The sequence below is a fragment of the Pteronotus mesoamericanus genome, unplaced genomic scaffold (genome assembly GCF_021234165.1).
Source record: "Pteronotus mesoamericanus isolate MK-2021 breed Mesoamerican mustached bat unplaced genomic scaffold, CSHL_Meso_final scaffold_125, whole genome shotgun sequence".
Classification (NCBI taxonomy): domain Eukaryota; kingdom Metazoa; phylum Chordata; class Mammalia; order Chiroptera; family Mormoopidae; genus Pteronotus; species Pteronotus mesoamericanus.
The window spans coordinates 8372902-8394383 of NW_026555304.1; the positions used below are offsets into that span (position 1 = coordinate 8372902).

At 40.0% G+C, this 21482-nt stretch overlaps 1 pseudogene; it reads left to right on the forward strand.

Annotated features, from left to right (window-relative positions):
- LOC129082264 (actin-related protein 2/3 complex subunit 1B-like) overlaps positions 1–18258 on the forward strand; it is a 60355-nt pseudogene extending 42097 nt beyond the window's left edge.
- Positions 18259–21482: the final 3224 nt, after the last annotated feature.

The following is a 21482-nucleotide window of genomic DNA, read 5'->3' on the forward strand; positions in this document are numbered from 1 at the left end:
ACATATGAAAATTTCCTTTTTTTCTTTTTTTCTTTCTTTCTTCTGTTACAGAAACATTTGCCACCCCCTGTACATGGGGGCCTTTTGTTACTCTGGGTTCTTTATGCCCAGAAATATTTACAGAATATAACCTACCTCCATTTTTCTGTATAGCATATTCACCAAATATTATATGGTCTTTGGACACCAAACACCCTGAATCAATAATTCAATCAGAAAAAATCAAGATGGTAGAGGAGTGGAAGTCACACCAACCTCCTCCCAGGATGAAGGTGAAATTACAGCTAAATTGTGGAGCAATCACCTGGAATGAACAATTGAACAAAAGTGAGAGAGGAGCCTTTTAACCTTGGTCAGACAGAAGAATTGGCTTCAGCACAATCTAACTGGTAGGAGTGCAGTAGAGACTTGAGAAGGTGGGTGGTCTCCCATGGGTGGCAGCACCAGAAGGATATGGAAACGGCAAGTTGGATCCCTCTGAGAAGAGCAGAGTCTAAACCATAAATAGGGATCTCCAGTCTACAGCACCAGAGCCCCAAAAATTGCACAGATAAGAGCCAGCAAAAGGCGGCAGGGTTGCTCTCTACCAGAGATGGGCAGCTGGAGAAGCAAAGAGCCTTTTAAAGGGCCAACACATAAGTTTTTGTTTTCAGCCACTTACCCTGGTCTCCTGAAAAGGCAGAGACAGAGTGGGCTGGAGACATCTGAGGAGAAACTGAGGAAGGAGGCTTTGGGGAGAGAACTGAGAGAGTAGCTGAGAGGATCCTGGTGCTACTCACCCCCCATATGGCAGCAGCTATATTGCTCAAGCAGACCACTCTGCTGAGAAGCAGCAGCATGAGAGGACCTAATAACCCTGCCACCAGGAGGCTCTGCCTAGGCCCAGTAGTGCTAAAATCAATGGCTGAGTGTGGAATGGCAGCCACAGATAGTAGATCCATGACTAAAGGGGTCACAGAGTGTTCTAGAAACACTGGAAGAGAAACTGGAGATGGAGACTTTGGGGAGAGAATGGAGAGAGTAGCTGGTGGGATCCCGGTGCTAACTACTCCCCACGGCAGCAACCAACTGGCTCAGGCAGATCATTCCCCTGAGTGGAAGCAGCATGAGAGGACCTAATAACCCCGCCCCCAGAAGGGACTCTGCACCTCCCTCTGGTGTCTCTAAGCCAGCCAGCTGAGTGCAGAGTGACTAGATTTACAGCTGAAGGAGACAGCCACAGACAGTAGGTTCCTGGAAGTCTCAAACAGACTGCCTAAGGTCAGACAGGGACAACATCTGACATCGTAAGAGGCAGATCCAGAAGGGAAAAAAACCCAGCAGTCTCCTACCATAAAAGTTCACACCACAAAGTCAGGAAATCTAGGCAGATCAATCTAAGAAGCAGAAGCAAAAAAGAAGAGGCTCACAAAAAATGGGAAGACAAAGATACACCACCCAACTGAAGGGAAAGGAGGAATCCCCAGAAAGAGAACTAAATGAAATAGAGGCAAGTAAACTATCAGATATTGAGTTCAAAACAATAGTTCTAAGGAAGCTCAATGAGCTCAGTGAGCTCAGAGAGAATTACAAAAAAACTACAGAGAAACTACGAGGAATTTACTGCAAACTATATCAGCAAGAAAAAGGACATAGAAACTATCAATAAGGGGCAAGAAGAAATGAAGAATACAATTTCAGAATTGAAGAACATAGTGGAAGGAATTGAAAGCAGACTCGATGAAGCTGAGGATCAATAAACGAGCTGGAAGATAAGGTAGAAAAAAGCTCCCAGAAAGAGCAAGAAAATGAAAAAAGACTCAAAATGAATGAAGAGGCATTGGAGGAAATACAGGACAACCTGAAATGTAATAATATCCATATAATAGCGATACCAGAAGGAGAAGAAGAGGAGCAAGGGATAGAGAACCAGTTTGCAAAAGTCATAATGAAAAAATTCCTGAATTGGAGGAGAGAAAAAGTCACACAAGTCCAGGAAGCACAGAGGATACCATTCAAGAGGAACCCAGGGAGGCCCACTCCAAGACACATCATCATTAAAATGGCAAATATCAAAGACAAACAGAGAATCCTAAAGCAAGCTAGGGAGAAACCAGTAGTAACATACAAGGGAGCCCTGATAGGGCTAGCAGCTGACTTCTCAACAAAAACAGTACAAGCCCGAAGGGAATGGCAAGAAATATTCCAAGCAATGGAAAGCAAAGGCCTGCAACCAAGACTGCTCTATCCAGCAAGGTTTTCAATTAAATGGAAGGAGAAATAAGGAGCTTCTCAGACATAAGAAGGCTAAAAGGATACTCCTCCACCAAACCAGCATTGCAAAATATGTTAAAGGGACTGCCTTAAGAAGAAGAAGAAAAAGAATCTATGAATACCCAGTTCCTTTCACAGTTGCCAATACTTGATATTACCAATATTTTTAAATTCTTATTAATCTGATTGTACCAATGTTGTATTTTAATTGTTCCTTTAATATTTGTTGAAACTAAACTTGTTTTTGTATATTTCTTACCTATTTCTATTATTTTTTTAAAAAAGCTTTGAATGACTTTTTGGTATTTTTTTATATCCATTTTTTGATGAAAGGTTTGTAGAATTATTTTCCTAAAAACAAAAAATAAAAAACTATTAACTCTTTTATAGATGTGTTGCAAATACTTTCCTATTCTATTCCTTGTCCTTTAACTTTTTTTCATGAATATTACTGTATAGTCTTAAATATTTAAAATAGTCATATTTTCAATATTTTACTTTATAGCTCTGGGTTTGAATATGTTACTTCAGGGTAAGAAAAATATTAGTTTGTATTTTTTCCTAAAACTCCTTAGATTCTACATATTGATTTTTAACTCATCTGAATATTTGTTGTATAATGTGTGAAATAGGGTTCAATTTCTGAAGAATAAAGAAATTGTATTCTTCATTTTATTTCAAGGAAGAATAGCCCATGCATCTTATGTTGAATAAGACTTATTTTCCCCATTGATTTGAAATATCAATTTAATCATATATTACATTGTTAAAATTATAGAGATACACATACACACACACACACATTGTTAATCATATAATACATTGTCTGCACTGATGTCATGTTCTTTTAATTGCTGAGACTTTATAATGATTTTAAATTTTTTAATATTTTATAATTGACTTTGGCATTTAAAACAATATAAAATCAATCTGCATTTAAAAAAGAAAAATTAAGAAAGAAAGAAAGAAAGAAAGAAAGGAAAGAAGGAAGAAAGGAAAAAGAAAGGAAGGAAGAAAGAAAGGAAGGAAGAAAGATGGAACTCCTATCTTTTGTAACAACATGGATGGAATGGGAGAATATTATGCTAAATGAAATAAACCAGCTGGTGAAAGACAAATACCATATGATCTCACCAAAAGTACAATCTATTCAACAAAGTAAATTAATGAACAAAATAAACCACAAGCAAGGAATCTTGGAGCAGGCTGAAAGTGACCAGAGGGGATGGGGAAGGACGAAAATGGTGGAAAGAAGGAGAAAGAACTAAACAAAGAACATGTATGAATGACTCATGGACATGGACAACAGAGTGGGAATTGACTCTGGGAGCACAGGGCAGGGTGGAATGGGTGGTGAGGGCAAAGGGGGAAAAATTGAGACAACTGCAATGGAATAAACATATTTTAAAATAAAATTTAAAAAAACTTTTTAAAAAGCAAAAAAGAAATTCAATCAAAGGACAATCTGTTACCTAAATTATGTTGAAAAAACTGGACAACCACATGCAAAACAATGAAACTGGATCACTATCATACACTTTACACAAAAATTAACTCAAAATGGATCAAACTCTTATAAGAACACCTAGGTGGGTTAAGCTCCTTGACATCAGTCTTTAAGATGACTTTTTGGATTTGAAAACAAAAAAGCAATAAGAGCAAAAATAAGCAAGTGAACTATAACACACTAAAAAGCTTCTGCACAGTAAAGGAAACCATCAGCAAAATGAGAAGGCAACCTACAGAATGGGAGAAAACTTTTGTAAATCATATATCCTCTAAGGGGTTAATATTCAAAATACATAAAAAATTCATCAGCTATACAGCTCAATATCACAAATAATCTAATTAAAAATGGGCAAAGGATCTGAAGAGAGATTTTTCTAAAGAAGACATACTATGGCCAACAAATGCATGAAAAGGTGCTCAGACATTACTAATCGTCATGAAAATACAATAAAAACCACAATAACTTCCAGTCAGGATAGTGGTATAGGCAGACATGGCTCACCTCATCCAACCACCTGTAAATCACAACTAAAATATAGAGCAACCATCACTCAGAATATTCAGAAATCAAGTTGAATGGAAGTCTGACAGCTATGGAATTAAAGAAACCACATCCATCCAGTCTTGTAGGAGGGGCAGAAATGCAGAATGAGGGGTCCCACATCCACATGCAGTGGATAAATATTTGGGAGGGATATCATGGGAGTGAGGAGTCCCAGCCCTACACCAGGGCCCACAACCCAGGGTTCCATTGCCAGGAAAATATGTACCCACAACTTCTGGCTTCCAAAACCAGTGGGGTTGAGTCAGAGAAAGAAACTTCTGGAGTCCCAAGCAATTCCTCTTAAAGAGCCCACACATGGACTTACACAGACTCACTTCCTATGAGCTACGGCACCAGGGAAATAGTTTGAAAGGCACTAGTGGCAACAGGGAGAAACTGAAGTGTTTGGAGAGCACAGACCATTGTCCCTTTTCTGAACCCTTCCCCCATAGAGTCCCAGAGCTGGCAGACAGGTGCCATATCTGAGACTCCATCAACCTGGCTAACACTGTTTGCCCCGCCTTGGAGATCACCAGAGATTCTGACCCACCCAACTTACAGGCCCACTCAAGCTTCTTTTCTATAGGAATGGCTGGTCTTGGTTCATGCTTCATAAATCCTCTCAAACAAGCAACAGCCAACCTCAGTAAGCCCCCATCCCCTATACCTCTTGCTAAGTGATCCCAGGCCTGGCACTAGCAGCAGCCATCCTAGATTCACACCTTGGCTTCACCCAGGAATCTGCAAGCCCAGCACAAGGAGCATCCATCTCAAATTGCTTTATAGCACAGGCAGGTGGCCCCAGGCAAAACAGGTGGGGCCTGCATCATCCAGGAAACCCTAGAGCCTGCACACCCAATGGACGACTACAGACCATGTCAGAACAGCACCATGCTGCCCCACACAGCTGAACCTTCATGGAAGGTGGAGGAGGGTGGTCAGTGGTAACAGCCAATCCTTGTAGCTGCCTCTCCTGGTTAAATCCCTCCCATTGACCTGCCAACAGCAACTAAGGCTCAACCAGAACATGAGAGTATACAAAAAGGGCACACCTCAAGTATCCGGCTTGGGTAATATGGAGAGGCTGTGCCACTGGACCCTACAGGACACCTACTACATTAAGCCACACAACCAAGATACAGAGTCAAAGCAGCTATACTTAATACATAGAAACAAATACAGGAGGGCTGCCAAAATGAGGAGACGAAGAAACATGGCCCAAATGAAAGAACAGATCAAAACTCCAGAAAAAGCTAAATGAAATGAAGACAAACAATCTATCAGATGCAGAGCTCAAAACACTGATTATAAGGATGCTCAAGGAACTTAAGGAGGACCTTAACAGCATAAAAAAGATCTAGTCAGAAAGTAAGGATACACTAATTGAAATAAAGAACAATTTATAGGGAAACAACAGAAGAGTGGATTTAACCAAGAATCAAATCAATGATTTGGAATATAATGAAGCTTAAAAAGAACCAATCAGAAGAAACAAGAAGAAAACAAGAAGGAAAAAGAATTCAAAAAATAAGAGGATAGTGTAAGCAGCCCCTGGGGCAATTACAAGTGTTCCAACATTTACATCATAGGGATGCCAGAAGAAGAGGAACAAGAAATTGGAAATCTATTTGAAAAAAATAATGAAAGAAAACTCCTAATTTGGTGAAAGAAATAGACATGCAAGTCCAGGAAGCACAGAGAGTCCCAAACAAGATGGATGCCAAGAGGCCCACACCAAGACACATCATAAGTAAAATGACAAAGGTTAAAGACAAAGAGAGAATCTTAAAAGCAGTAATAGGAAAGCAGTTAGTTACCTACAGGGGAATTGCCATAAGATGGTCAGCTGATTTCTGAAAAGAAACTTTGGACGCCAGAAGGGATTGTCAAGGATTATTCAACTCCATGACAAGCAGGGACTTACAGCTAAGATTGCTATATCCAGCTAAGATATCATTTAGAATTGAAGTGAGGACCAGGAGCTTCCCAGCCAAGAAAAATCTAAAGGAGTTCATCATCACCAAACCAATATTATGTGAACTGTTAAAGGGACTTACTTAAGAAAAAAAGATCAAAACTATGAACAATAAAATGGCAATAAATACATATCTACCAATAATTGAACCTAAAAAACAAACTAAGCAAACAAGAACAAAGACAGAGTCATGGATTTGGAGAGTGTTTTAATGTTTACCAGATGGGGTGTGCGGTAATGAGTGAAGAGGTGAGGGGATTAATAAGTACAAATGGGTAGTTACAGAATAGCCACAGGGATATAAAGTATAGTATGGGAAATGGAATAGTGAAACCACCTACACACATGACCCATTGATATGAACAATCGTGTGGGGATTGTCTGAGGGAGTGGGGGGTGCTAAGTGGAGGCAGGCAAAAGGGAGCAATTGGAACAACTGCAATAGCGTAATCAATAAAATATAATTTTAAAAAATTAAAAAATAAATTTAATTTTATTTAATTGTATTTAAGTTAAATATATTTATGTTTATTTATTAAACTATAAAAAACACAATAACATGCCACCTCACACTTGTTAGAATGACTTTTATTAAAAAAAGAAAAAAAAGAAAGATGCATTGGCAAGGATGTGGAGAAAAGAGAACCCTTGTGCACTGTTGATGGGAATATAAAGTGGTGTAACCATGATGGGGAAGCAGTGTGGAGATTTTTAAAAAAATTAATAATAGACTTACCATATGATCCAGCAATTCTGCTTCTGGGTATTTATCTGAAGAAAATGAAATCACTAACCTAAAAGATATTTGCACCCTGATGTTTATGGCAGCATTATTTACAATAGCCAAAATATGGAAATAATCTAAGTGTCTATTAATAGAAGAATGGATAAAGAAGATGAGGTATATACATGTAGTGGAATAGGATTCAGCCATGAGAAAGAAGGAAATCCTGCTATTTGAGACAACATGAATGGACCTTGAGGGCATTGTGCTAAGAAATAAACAAGAAAGAGGAAGACAAATACTGTATGATTTCATTTATATATGGAATTTTTAAAAAAAATGAACTCAGGAATACAAAGAACAGATTGGTGGTTGCCAGAGGTAGTGGGTTGGGGGTGGGTAAAGTAAGGAGGTAAAAAGGTACAAATTTCCAGTTATGAAATAAATGTTATGAGGATATAGTGTACAGCATGGTAACTATAGTTAAATACTGTATTGTATATTTGAAAACTTCTAAGAGTAGATCTTAAAAGTTCTCATCACAAAAAAAAAAATGTATGTGTGGAGATGAATGCTAACTAGACTTATTGTGGTAATCACTTCAATATATGTGTATATCAAATCACTATGTTGTACACCTAAAACTAATATAATGTTATATCTCAATTTAAAAAACAATAGCAATTAAATCAGCCTTGGTTGTTTAGTTATTGTCTGTCATAAACAATATGACATTCCATTTCTGTGCCTCTTGTATCTAAGGTTTTGTCTTTTAACAGTAAGTAGCTCCACAGGGCTCAGAGTCCAACCTGGAATTAAAACAAAGCACATTCTTTGACATTTTTTTAGCTTGGGGTTCTCCTTTACTTTGAATTGAATGGCTCTTGATGACTATGTACATGTGGAGGCATGGAACCAGAGGCAAAACATGGAACAAGCCATTTTTGAGGGTCTGATGAATGCACTTGTGAACTTGAGCAAGCTGGTATGCTGGTCAGGGTATGCACAATTAACCTCTGTCCGACTTAGCCATAAGCAATTAACAAATGCCTAATAGATAAATAGTTTTCATTTGAGGGACATCTTTACATAATCCCTGAATGGACTCAGAAGCCACTCGTGAAAAGGCACAGGAAATGTAAGTGAGAGAATGGACAAAGAATTGGACAAGAAGTTACAAGAACCAGGTACACAGAGGATGACTGTGAGGGTCACAGACAACTTCCTTCAGTTGCACAAATCACCTACCAATCTTGCATACAAAGCTTTATGGTCAATAACTGTTTCTTCCTTTCAGAATTTCACACACATGCTTTGTGACCCCCTTCCAGACTTCTAAACTCGCCCCTGAGTAGGTGCCAGGACAGCTGATCAGCATATGCCCGGTGTTGTCCGCTGTTTAAGGTTCACACCAGTACACCTGAGACCTACATCCCTCCATGATGGTGTGTGACTTTTATAGTAAAAGAAATAATAGTATAAAAAATGAAAATATAAAAACAAAAAATAAGAAGAAATAATAATATAATGCTTGGCTGAAATGTCTGTATTCCAGAAATGTGCTGTTTCATGGTACATTTTAATAACAAGAGTGATCAAAGAGATTACTATGTGCCCAACATGACATTTATGCTCCTTTGGGAGAACCTTGGTGGGGGGTGCGGGGAGGCCATAGTGATGCTCTCAAGTCTACCTTAACGTGAACAAAAAGTAATACTTTCAGGTAATAGTGGTAACCAGAACAAATCTTAACCCAAAGTGCTATGAGGTACATAAGGACAGAGATGAGGAGGAAGTGAGAGCACATTAGCTGGCAAATGCTATAATGGGACCATTGTCCTCCTCCCCAATGACATCTTATATTTCAATTCTTTCATTAGATACAAGATGAAAATCCAACTACATTTGTCTGTTCAATTTGGATAACCTAGCACTCAGATTCAGAAATAGAGTCAGTAGTTATAAAAGGGACTGAGAGAGATAAAAATGAGGAGGAATATAAAGAAATAAGACTTTTTGAGTTCATCGTGGGAGATGCTGGAACAGGGTTTTTGACTTAGACAAAGTCTCTATGCCAGTGGTTCCCAAACCTTGGCATGCTTCAGAATCCTCTGGAAGTAGAGCAGTCAGATCAAATATAGGACCCCCATTAATTTTGAATTTTGGATAAACAATAAACCATTGCTTTGGTATAAGTATGTTCCATGAGATATTTGGGGTATACTTATACTAAAAATTATTCATTCCATATCTAAAATTCAAATTTAACTGTGTCCTGCACTTTTATTTGCTCTACCTTGCAACACTACCTCGAGGGCCTGTTTAAACACTGAGTGGCAGGCCCCACAATCAGGTTCCTGATTCGGTGGATCTGGGGTGGGGCCCAGGAATCTGCATTTGCAGGACATTCCCAGTTGATGCTCATGCGGCTGGTCCAGGATGCACTTTAGGAATAGCTGCCACAAAGGTCCTCTTGGTGGTGATGCTGTTTCTGCATCTTTGGCACCCATGCCCCAGACCACTCACAGGAAGGATGCTTCCTGATCCTGCTGTTCACCCGCTGCCACTTCACCTCTCTGCCTTCCTGGGAAGCCTGCTTGCCTCTGTTTTCAGGCAGAAACACTGTGTGCTCCTGTGAATTAAGATGCAAAGAACTCATTATACCATGAGGGGCCGCAGTTCTAAACATGTCTGTGCTCACTGGAGTGCTCAGTACAAAAGCACTAACAGGGAGGTTTGACGGTTTACAGACAGTTCGAATACAGTCCTGCCCACAGGTGCAGGCACACAAGAATTCTGTTCCAGGGAACTCTGCAGTGTTTGCTACATATGAGCTTTCTCATACTGCAGGAAACACCACTGGTTTTTAATCAAAGACATTGTGTCTCATCAGCAACAGTGATGTAGCTGCTGCTAAACATTTTAAATTTAATATCATCTTGTTCATTAGAAGTAGAATGCCTATAAAGGACTCTCATTCCCCTAAATAACCAAAAATACCCTACATGAGTAGTTAACAACTGACTGGAGTTTGTCCCCTTTGGGCGGCAGGGCACCTGGTACGGTTGCTGAGTCATGAACTCACTTTCTGGCAGAGGCTTCTTCAGGTCACTCCCATCTAGAAACTGTGTGTATTAGTTTTGTAAGGCTGCCATAACACCCTGCTCTCTATACCCCACCCCTGCCAAATTCATGTATTGTGACTGTATTTGGAGATACTGTTTTTACAAAGATAATTAATGCAATGTGAAGTCATTAAGGTGGGCTCCACTCATATATGACTGGTGTCCTTATATGATGAGATTAGGACACAGACATGCACAGAGAGACAACCATGTGAAGACACAGAGAGAAGATGGCTGTCTGCAAGCCAAGGAGAGAGGCCTCAGGAGAAGCCAGCACTGCTGACACCTTGATCTCGAACTTCCAACCTCCAGACTGTGAGGAAATAAACTTCTAATGTTTGAACACCCAGTCTGTTTTATTTGTTACACCAACCTAAGCTGACTAACACTTTGGGAATGCAGGTTTTCTTTTACAAGGAAGACTGAGTAACACCTATACCCTAAGTATGACAATTAAAATGTAGGATTCCAGCCCTGGCTGAGTAACTCAGTTGGTTAGATCTTCGTCCCAATACACCAAAGTTGTGGGTTCAATCCCTGGTCAGGGCACATACAAGAATCAACCAATGAATGCATAAATAAGTGGAACAACAAATCGATGTTGCCCTTTCTCTCTCTTTCTCCCTCCCTTCCTCTCCCTCTCTTTCTAAAATCAGTAAATAAAAAGATGTAGAATTCCATTTAAAATTCACCTGTGACTGTGAATTTAAGGTTGTCTTTCTCAACACATTTTACTGTCTGATCCTTTGATTCTTCTCTCCCTCCAACCAGAGACCACAAAAAAGCTCACATCTGAGGGGTGGACCCTGGGGGTGCTTAGTGAGCAAGGATTGTCCAAAAAGTCACTACTGCTTCTGCAGGCTCTGAATGTGCCAAGAATCTTCCTTAAAGATGATCTGCTTTTTAACTCATTATTTTTATTCCTCCTAGTAACATGCAAAATTTATTTCTCCTCACCTTGGCATTGATAAAAGGCAATATTCTTTGCATAATTTGAAGTATGATAAAACATGCAAAAAAAGATTTCTGATAAACATTCCTTGCTAATTGTTTAGAAATCTTGTATCAAAATAATTTTACATTTATTTCCATGCCTTTTATTTTCTCTAGTAGATTTTTTTTCTCCACAAAGGTGCATTATTTTTTAAAAATATATTTTATTGATTATGCTATTACAGTTGTCCCATTTTTTTCTCTCCTTTATTCCCCTCCACCCTGCACCCCTGTTCCCACAGGAATCCCCCCAACTTAGTTCATGTCCATGGGTTGTACATATAAGTTCTCTGACTTCTCCATTTCCTATACTATTCTTAACCTCCCACTGTCTATTTTGTACCTACTATTTATGCTTCTTATTCCCTGTACATTTCCCCCATTCTCCCCTCACTGCTTCATCTCCATTTCAGTGATTCTCTTCCTGTTCTAGGTGTTTGCTTAGTTTGTCTTTGTTTTTCTTTAGGTTCAGTTGTTGATAGTTGTGAGTTTGTTGTCATTTTACTGTTCACAGTTTTTGATCTTTTTCTTAGACAAATCCCTTTAACATTTCATATAATAAGGGCTTGGTGATGATGAACTCCTTTAACACGACCTTATCTGGGAAGCACTTTAACTGCCTTTCCATTCTAAATAATAGCTTTGCTGAATAGAGAGATCTTGGATGTAGGTCCTTGTCTTTCATGACTTTGAATACTTCTTTCCAACCGCTTCTTGCCTGTGAGGTTTCCTTTGAGAAATCAGCTCATAGTCTTATGGGAAATCCTTTGTAGGTAACATTCTCCTTTCTCTTGCTGCTTTTAAGATTCTCTCCTTATTTTTAATCTTGGATAATGTCATTATGATGTGCCTTGGTGTGTGCTCCCTTGATCAGAGAGTCTTTGGGACTCTCTGAGTTTCCTGGATCTCCTGGAAGTCTATTTCCTTTGCCAGACTGAGGATGTTCTCCTTCATTATTTTTTGAAATAAGTTTTCGATTTCTTGCTCTTCCTCTTCTCCTTCTGGCACCCCTGTGATTCGGATGTTGGAATGTTTAAAGTTATCTCAGAGGTTCCTAAGTCACTCTTCATTTTTTTGACCTCTAGTTTCTTCATTTTGTTCTGGTTCAAAGTTTTTCTCTTCTTTCTGCTCTCAATCTTTGACTTGAGTCCTGGTTTCCTTCCCTTTCCTGTTGGTTCCCTGTATATTTTTCTTTATTTCATTTGCATTGCCTTCACTTTTTCCTCTATTTTGCAACCATACTCAACCATTTCTGTGAGCATCCCGATTACCAGTGTTTTGAACTTTGCATTTGGTAGGTTGGCTTTCGCTTCATCTTTTTTGGAGCTTTGATCTGTTTTTTCATTTGGGCCATATTTCTTTGTCTGAGCATGCCTGTTATAATGGAAGGGGTGGAGACTTATGTATTGGCTAGGGCAGGGCAACCCAGGTTGCTGCACTGGGGCGCTGTATGTGGGGGCAGGGTTCCAGGGTGAACAATACTGCTTGCTCAGCTCTTGGCCGGCTTTCAGTTACTTCCTCCAATACCCACAAGCAAATTGGGCTCTTCTAGTGCTGATTCCTGGGTGGGTGAGTTTATGTATGTTCTAGGACCTTGTGGGTCTCTCCAATGAACTCTCTTGTGAGGCTGGGAGTTTCTCCTGCAGCCACAACACCCACAGATTTTTACAGCCAGAGATTTTGAGGCTTTCTTTTCCCGCACTGGAACCCTGGATTGTGCAGTCTGTTGTGCTCCCTGGCTGTTCCTTGCAATGTATCTGCATGTAAATGTGGGACTGCCTGGTCCACCAGTTGCCACCTGCCACACATCCTCTCTACCCTCGCTGGCTGTCTCCACCCTGGCTTCCCATCTCCATCCTCCCTACTGGTCTGGATGCATGTTTCTTCTTTAACTTCTTGGTTGTCAGACATACATACAGTTTGATTTTTCTGGCAGTTCTGGCTATTTTTTGTTTTTAAATTTGTTGTTCTCCTTATTTTGGTTGTGCGAGGAGGCAAAGTGTATCTACCTACACTTCCATCTTGGCTGGAAGTTGAGGGTTTATTCACAAGGGTACATTCTTGATAATTGCTTCCTCCATGCTGCTGCACAACTACTAGAAGTCATTGATTTAATTTATAATATAATTATATAGCTTGTACCAAACATTTAATATTTTTGTACAGAAATTCACAGGGTATATAAATAATCAGATCCATCACAAACTTTTAGAAAATTTTGATCATGCAGTCTTCTATGTAGTTAATAAGTATTTTACTTGTAATTCTCACTTTTAATGATCACATTGACTTGCTTCATTAAAAGCTACAATTTAATTATATTAATTTACTCTAATATATAGTTACATTTTGTTAGCTTTCTTTCTCCCCAAATAGTAAACATTTTCTTTTAACATAGCTGAGACATGCAAACTCTTATGCTTATTTTGCTGGCAGTTGAAAGTATAATTTAAACAAAAATAGCTCACATTGCACTATGCAAAAAATAAGGAGGACAGATGGTTAAGAAATTAATATCACAAGTAAATGCATCCTCTATGGACTCTGACAGGTTGGAATAATAAGAAAGAAAAAATATGACCCTTTCATATTCCTCAGCTCTATTTTGCATATGCTGGTCACATTGGCACCAAATGGTCTCTAAATACAAAGACTTGTAGTTCATTACTGCTTTATTCATTACCAGTTTGTTCCATTTAAAATTTTATTACATTTGAGGTCTGAAATACTACAGCAGAAGTTGAGTCATGACAATTTAAGGAAAAGGTCCTACTACAAAGGAAAAGTATCAATGGGCAGTGAGGAGGGTACCTGTTGCACAGGTGGCCACTGCCCAGCAAGAGGAAGAGCTGGACCTGACAGCCAGTCAGTAGGCTTTCCCACTGAGCCACCTGGCAGAGAGGCTCTGGAATAGACAGATGAGAGGCTTTGAGGCCTTGGTGGAAGCATCATCATCTGCAGCAGCTGCAGCAACTCCACCTGGGAACTTCTTAAAATGTAAATTCTCAGGTGCCACAAATGCTGTTGGATCAGAAACTGTGGTGATTTTCTGCCATACGATCTTTGGCTTTACTTCCTTGTGTTTATGCTGAGACCAGAATCAGTAGGTTGTTGCAGGATTATAGGACATGTAGCACATGCATGAGGGAGAACCCTCACCCATCCACCCCAAAGAATCGAAGAGACCATATCCAACCATTTCCCTCCAAACTGTATATTGATTACTTGGCCAGGGTAATCTTTGACTTCCAATTTGAAATAGGAGTCTCATGACTGCAAAATGACTCCAGAACAATAGTTTTTAAGTGTGTTGCCACTAGATCTCTTTAATTAGGGAATCTGTAATTTCATTCTTCTTATGTAGTTTTCCTTTTCCTTCTGCCATTATATAGTTTAAAAATGACATTAAAGAATAACAAATTGCATTTTTTAATGAACTAAAAAGCAAGAAATGACAGATTCATAGATAGAGAGCAGACTGTCAGCTGTTGGGGTGATTACTGGGGGGCTGAGGGGTGGAAGTGGAGGGGTTAAGAAAACTATTTTACCAAAGGGAAAAAACTCATAGACATGTCCAACAGTGTGGTGACTGTCAAGGGGAGGTGGGCAGGGGAGGCGGAAGACAGTATAGGGGGTATGAATGGTGATGGACAGAGACTTGACTTGGGGTAGTGAACACACAATGCAGTGTATAAATGATGTGTTATAGAACTGTACACCAGAAACCTGTATAATTTTGCTAACCAGTGTCACACCAATAAATCCAATAAATAAACTGAAAAAGATTGCATTTAAAAAAAAATTCTTTGGGTACAAAAGTGAGACTTCCATATATAGAAACAGAACTTTTTTTAAAATCAGGTCTAATAGAGAAATGGGTAACACATTTAAGACACTGCCCAACTGTCCAAATCTAATAGTTACTCCTTTTTAATACCTGTTTTGTAATCACAGATGTGCCAGGTAAATTTAGATATGTTGATTTAAGAGGCCAAGCAATGTGAGGGAAGGGAAACAACTGATTTTTCTTTAAAATAAAACTCAAAGAAATGGAAACTTATTTCTGCCTGGAAGGATTGCTTTACTGCTCAAACTCCATCAGGAGTCTCACTGGAGAGCAGGGTTCTTTGAGTCAGGAGCAGGTGTTTCTGCCTGTAATAAAGCTGGGTCTTGGCAGGTGGGGCAGGACTGCTTCCATGGAGAAGAGAAACGGGCAGTCACCTGGCTGCAGCTGGAGAGTGACCATGAGAACATGCAGGGTTCCATTTTTCTTGCAGATGGCAGACTAAAAGAAAATTGATTCATAAGTGAGTTAGCTCATACTGCTGTGCCAATTCCTTGCCCGGAGGATTAATAGTCAAAGAGAGAGGAGAGACTCTGTCTTTCTGTGATCTTTAAAAGAGAGACCCAGGGATGTGGCAGTAGCAAGTAGCCTAGTTTGGGATCTCACAAAATCTCCACATAAAAACAGAGAAGCTAGAAAACAAAATTTTTTTAAAAATTAAGTTTTTTTGTAAGTAAAAAAGTTTTTTTGTAAAAAAAGTTACAAAAAAAGTTTTATTGTAAGTGAAACTAGGTGACAAGCTATCTTCACAAACACCAAAATAAAAAAAGGGTGAGGACAAAGCACCCAACACCTGAGAACTTCAGGCACTGGCAGCTGCACAGGAGAAGCAGAGGGCAGACACTGGCATCTCATGGGCCAAGCACAAAAAAGCCCTGAGGAACCACCATGATCACCACCAGACACAGGTGGCCACTGAAGAGCAGGAGACTTGCCCAGTGCCCAAATGAGAAAGACAAGGGACCTGTGATGAAGGCTGCAGGACAGCAAGTCTCTCAGAACTGGGTAGGGGTCTTCCATCCAGGGCAAGCCTCATACTGAAGGAAATGTGGCACGTGGGATTGGGCACACAGGGGGCAAGAGAGCTAAGGGAAAGAAAGGATCATGATAAAAGAGGAGGATGAGCACCAAAGACAGGATATCTCAGAAGAAAGGCTACACAACTCAAAATCAATAGGAGGAAAACCAGAGGAAGTGAGGACAAGCCTCCATATAAAAGTTCAGGAGAACTTTCTTGACCAGTTAGTTGGGAGTCCTCCACAAAGTGAAAGGTCATTGGTTGGACTCCTGGTCAGGACACATGCCTGGGTTGCAGGTTCAGTCCCCAGTCAGTGCCTACAAGAGGCAATACATTGATGTTTTTCTCATGCATGGATGTTTCTCTCTCTCTCCTTCCTCATCCCTTCCCCTCTCTCTAAAAATAAATAAATAAAATCTTTTAAAAACAAAGTAAATAAGAGTTCAGGAGAACTAATCTCCCATTAAGTTGAGCCACTTACTCTGTAGATTGGGCATCTTTCTGCAAATCAAAAGGTCCCCCATCAGATTCGTGGTTAGGGCCCATGCCTGGGTTGTAAGCTAGGTCCCTAGTTGGAGGCTTGTGAGTGGCAACCAATTGATGTTTTTCTCACACCTGGATGTTTCTCTCTATCCCATCTTTCCCCTCTCTCTAAAAAAATAAATTAACTAAATCTTAAGAAAAAAATCAAGCCACCCAAAGTCTATGAGGTTAATTCTCCTACAATATTACTAAAAGAAAAAAGCAGACAAAAGGCAGATGCCTGCCTTAAGTGCCTTTGCAGGAAATGTTCTCTGTGAACTTAAAATGGGAAATTCCTTTTATCTTCCCATTACTAGCTTAACACTCAGATTTCAGTCTATTTATTATTTTTATCCTCATCTGAACTGTTTTTTCCCATTGCTTTTAACGAGAGAGGAAGAGAGAGAAAAAAAAAACATTAATGGGAGAGGGAAAAGCATCTATTGGTTGCTCCTGTACACACCCAGACTGGGGATTGTACCTGTCCAGGCCCCAGAATGGGGATGGAACCCTCAACCTAGGTATGTGCCTTGACTGGGAATTGAACTATAACCTTTGGGTAGGGGATGACGCTCCAACCAACTGAGCCACACTGGCTAAGACCAGATTTCAGTTTAAACTGAAGCCCATTGGAGGAAGTGGCTGCAGTCCCAGGGCCCGTACGGCATGTCATCTGCCCAGAGTCTGTGGCAGGGCACCCAGAGAGGCTGAGAAATTACGGCTTACCCAGCTTCCTGGTGGAGTTCATCGGCTGCCATGCCTGGAACAATGACTTCATGCAGACTGACATCTGCCCCAACCATTAGAAGATGCACAAGCTCAAGGAACACTAGGGGCAGGTGAAAGGCATTGCCAGGCCCCCAAGAGTAACTACATCTAGACATATCAGACAGGCCTCAACGCCTACATGTAGACATTAAAGGACCGCTGCTCATCATCCTGTGGATCAACTTGGCTGCTCATTGCGTGCGCTGGGTCCCCAAAGAACAAGTATGGTGTGGGCAGTGGCTCCTGTGTCATCTCCATTTGCTTTTTTCAGCAGGAAAATGACTGGTGGATATGAAAGTACATCAAGATGCACATTTGCACCACTGTCCTCCATCTGCACAGGCACCCCAACAATGAGCTCTTGGCCAACAGTTCCTGAGGCTTCAGGTGCTGGATCTTCTCAACCTACACCAGGAGGTGGAGGAGTGCCCAGCACTCACTCCCCAGGACTGCAGAGTGCCCTTCAGGGAGCTGAGGCTTGAGTCCAGCAGTAGTGGCAGCTGGGTATATGCCATATGAAGCCAAGAGGCCTGGGTCAGCCGCAAAAGCAACATGCGCCCATCCAGCCTATACTGACAAAAAGGTGGTCAAAATGACTCTGACCCAGATCTGAAATGCTGCTGCTGCTGGCGCTGACCTTCACCACAGAAAACAGTCTGGTGGCCATGGGCCACGACTGCTTCCCGGTGCTTTTTACTTATGCCAGCGCTGTGGGGATGCTGAGCTTGGGTGGGCAGCTGGATGTGCCCAAGGAAAGCTCACAGCGCTAGAGCCTCGACAAGAATGTGAGCTGTGAGGGCAGTGTGACCACTGGGGTGGGCCTGGGCTAGCTGCATAAAAACAGCGTTGGCCACATCCCGGAGCTCAGCTTGGGCAAGGCTAAGTGCATGCAGTTCAGCACTACTGTCATGGATGGCAGCATGAGCATCTGTGATGTGAAAACATTAGAATCAGCCTTGAAGGATGACCCCAAGATCAAATGATCAGTGAAGAGAATGTCGGCCTCATCCCAGAGCAGGAATGAGAGAGGCTAAGATTCTCTTTTTTCTAGGGTATTATTTTGGGTCTCAACAGGAGAAAGGGAAGATATAATTAGGAAATTCTGCTTACCTATTTGAAAGAACAGTCCCTTTTTCTTAAAGGAATACTTTCATTTATTGAAAAAAAAAGGAATACTTTCATTTATTAAAGAAAGAAAAAGAAAAAGAAGTAAAGAAAAGAAAGAAAAAAAGAAAGAAAGAAAGAAAGAGAAAGAAAGAAAGAAGGAAAGAAAGAAGGAAAGAAAGAAGGAAAGAAGGAAAGAAAAGAACTGTGCTGGTCATGAACTACTTTGAAATGGAGAGGTAATAAAAATGGAATTGTTAAATAATAAATAAATAAATAAATAAATAGCAAGTCATCAAAAGCCCTACTCATAACCCCAATCTGAATTATTTAGCTCTTCTCTGGCTGGCTCAGTGGACTGAGCACTGGCCTGCAAATCAAAGGGTCCCAAGTTCTATTCCCAGTCAGGGCATATGCCTGGGTTGTGGGCCAGCTGCCCAGTAGGGGGCGCTCAAGAGGCAACCACACATTGATGTTTCTTTCCCTCCCTTACCCTCTCTAAAAATAAATAAATAAAGTCTTTAAAAAAAAGTTTTAAATAAGTTACTTAGACTTTATCACATCACATTTTTTTCACTCTCTGAATATATATCAATATGTAATATTTTTACACAAATTTTTTACTGAAGAACATGAAGGAAATATAAACACATAGATTGAGTCTGGTCAACAATTTCCTTAAAATAACCAACAAAAACCAGATCTGGGCAACAAAGGATGGACTTTAGTCACCATGCAAGAGAGTCACTACACATCGCTCAATTGCTTATTCAGAGCTACTTAACATGCAATGCAGTTTGCCAGGGAAGAAGAGGAAGAGGAGAGTCTTGATGAAGAATCTGCTTCAAAACCTCAGGTATATGTCCTGGCTGGTGTGGCTCAGTTGGTTGGAGCTTGGTCCCATAGATCAAAGGGTCAGGGGTTTGATTTCCGGTCAGGCAGGCATATAGCCAAATTGCAGGTTCAGTCCCATCACATCGATGTCTCCCTCTCTCTCTCTCTCTGTCTTTTTTTCAAAGCAATGAAAACAAACAAACAAAAAAAACAACCTCATGTACTTGTTGGTGACACGTCTACTACACTTCACAATAGAAATGTACACGCTTAGATAACTCAAGGAGCCCTGGGGATCAATTCCTCTTACTCCACTGGTCAGAATGGTGGCTAATGATTCCCGTTGTCAAGGAAGTCTTGAAATAAACTCCACTTGCTGATGATCCAGTGGACTCCAGACACATAGAAAATGCTGTTAGTAATTCATGGTTACTGAGTTTAGCATTGGAATGGTTGCCCTCAGCAACTGCAAATCCCAATAGCATCTCTTTAAACTAGCGCAGGAGGGCCTAGCAGAAGTCTTCTTGATAGTGTTTCAGGAATAATACTGTGTCCCTGGAAGATACACAGACACCAGTTCTGCCAACAAGGTCTTAAAAGATGTATTGATGACATTCCTACCCATTGTGATGGTTTGTCATCATAAACAAAACAAAGACTGAGGATTTTGCAAAATTATAGTGTTTTTATTGTAAACTAAACCCTATGATAATTCAAAGTTTAACCATTTTTCTTATTGAAGCAAATGAATGTACTCTCTTGCCCTTCAGCCTTGCATGCTGCATGTAGCTATAAAATGAAGCAGTTCTCAATCTCCTCGACACCCACACAGCTTAGTAACACTACCTACTATCCTCAGCAAAAGGCTAAAATGTGATAAGAAAGGCTCTGGTTTCATGGATGTGAGGTAAAGTTTAGGATAAAGATGACACACAGAAAAAGAAAACTCAAATGTAAATCTATACAATAAGTTGTTGAGATAACCACATCCTAGTTGTCTGTTCCCACTCAGCCCTGAGAGCACCAGCAGCTAGGTTTCCTCCCAGGTACAAAGAGAAGATGTAAGGATTCTCTCTAGAGAATTGATCAGCTAAAAAGAAAAAAATATATAGATATTGGAGGTAAGAGTCCCCTCTATTGAAATGGTCCATCTGCACTTGAAACAGAGAAGCCCACACTCAGCAACCCCCTATCCAAGCTCTTGGTTTTATTTTTAGTACCTCACTCTTAAACTTGACTATTTGAGGATCAAGTAGTTGGAGAAAAGTTCTAACCTGAAAGACATCAACCCAAATAGTTAAAAAAAAAGTTTTAGGTGCAAAAAGGACACAGGTGAGAGCAATGAAAAAAAAATCAAACCACTACAGTATAGTGTGTTCAAGCAATAAAAAAACATTGACTCCATGACACAATAATGAGAAGTTATTCAAATAAATTTCCAGAGAACCAGAAACAGCACTGTAAAATAACAAAATAGATATTTAAAAAAATAAGTTGAAGAATCAGAATGAAAAAATTTTAAACTTCACAAAATGAGACGGTAAGATGAAAACCACGAGAAGACAATAAAGAAATTAGGAGATTGGTTTGGGAAGCCAAAATCAAAATAATAGAGTCTAAAACTGAGGGTCAAGTAAGCAGAAAAGTTACCAGCAAAGAAGAAAAAGAACATTTCTAACACAAAAAGACATGAACTCCCATAATGAAAATAGCCAGTAAATGCACAGCAAGATAGATATAATCTGATATGTACACAAAAAACAACACAAAGGAAAAAAGAAAACTTTAAAAGACTGGTTTTAATCAGAAAGGTAAATAATGAGTTATGTACAAAGCATTGGGGATCAGGATGATACTGAATTCTAATGAGCAAACTATAAATTAAACGATTATGAGAGTTGCCTTCAGGATTCTGAGGGAATATGCCTTTCCAAAATATGATCTCAAAAAATTAACTCCATGCTTAGAAATCTAGTGGAGAGTATGCTCCATGAAATAATAGAGAAAAAACCCAGAAAAAATAATGATACAAGTTCTGGAAAATGTGGGCTATGATATTGGGAAGAAAGTCCTAGGAGGATGGGGAAGGAAAAGTCTACAAAAACAATGAGAAGAGAAGCCTAGAGAGCAAGTAATACAGATGGGAGCAGGGCGGCAATGAGGCCTCCAGGAACAATATCTCCGAAGAAAAGAGGGAGAGGAGGAAAGGAGAAACAGAATATTTGATGTGTTTGGTGGATATAGTCATCAGAGGGATGGGAAATAAGGA